Source organism: Calidris pugnax, unplaced genomic scaffold (assembly GCF_001431845.1).
Source record: "Calidris pugnax isolate Ruff unplaced genomic scaffold, ASM143184v1 scaffold56, whole genome shotgun sequence".
NCBI lineage: Eukaryota > Metazoa > Chordata > Aves > Charadriiformes > Scolopacidae > Calidris > Calidris pugnax.
Genome location: NW_015090839.1, coordinates 18,717,160 through 18,718,514, shown reverse-complemented (window position 1 = coordinate 18,718,514; position 1,355 = coordinate 18,717,160).

Genomic DNA, 1,355 nt, shown 5'->3' with positions numbered 1-1,355 from the left:
AGAAGGCAATAAGGTTGGTCAAGCATGACTTCTCCTTCGTAAATCCATGCTAACTACTCCAAATCACTCTCTTGTCCTTCATGTATTTGGAAGTGCTTTCCCAGATGATTTTCTGTGCCAGCTTCCCAGGGACTGAGGTAAGGCTGACCACCCTGTAGCTCACCACTTCTTCTTTCCTGCTCCTCTTGAGGATAGGAGTGAAATTTGCTCTCTTCCAGTCTTCAGGAACCTCTCTCAGCTGCCATGACCATTCAAAGACAACTGAGAGTGGCCTCACAATGACATCAGCAAGATTCCTCAGCTCTCATGGGTGCAACCTGTCAGGCCTCATAGACCTAAGTACATCCAGCTGGTTTACACGCTCCCTAACCCAGCCTCTTCCACCAAGGTTAAGTCTACCTTGTTCCAGACTTTCCCTCTGGTCTCAGGATTCCTTAAGGCCAGTCTTATCAATAAAGACTGAGGCAAGGACAGTAACATGTACCTCAGCCTTCTACATATCATTTGTCACACTTGCCTGCCTAATTCAGCAGGGCGGGCCTACCTGTTTTCCCTTCGTTCTTGCCCTTCACGTCCCTTGCCAGATTTAACTCCAGAGGGGCCTTACCTTTCCTAACCCTATCCCTACAAGATCAGAAAGCAACTTTATGCTTCTTTTGGATCATCTGCCCCTGCTTCCACCTCTTCTGCACTTCCTGTTTGGGTTCAGTTAGGAGCTCCTTGCTCATCCATGCAGGCCTCCTATCACCTGTGCTTGACTTCCTACTTGTCAGGATGGACCTCTCTTTACGTCTTTCATGCAGGCCTTCCATGCAGAGACCAGACAAATTCCCCAAAGAAACATCTTCAACAGCAGTCAATCAACTCAGACAAAATTTGAACTTTGCAGTGAATACTTCTCCAAAACAACAACAAAAAAATGCTGCCAGGGAAAAGCTCTTTTTCAATTTTTTGATAGGAAATCAACACCAAAATAACAAAACATACCACTGTTCATGATGTGTTCTCTTTCTGAGCAACCTATGTATTTCTTGCGTAAAACTGATCTTCATTGTGCCAGCTGGTGCTTCAGTATGATCTCATACAGTTTTTTCATGCCTTAATTATACCTTATGGGTGCTTTTGCAACTGGCTTTGACTGACTCTTTAACACAAAATGAACACAAAATGTAGCTTTAGGAAGAAAGTACTCTACAGAAATCAGTTTGAAGCTTTTCTACTGGGAAATAAAGCAACTACTGAAGTGTCTTAAGACAAGAACCTTACTCATTAAATGCTGAATAAAATTACAGTGTCTAGCCCTACAACAGCTCTAACTAATCACTTTCAAATAATATAGTAAAGGCAAGATAACA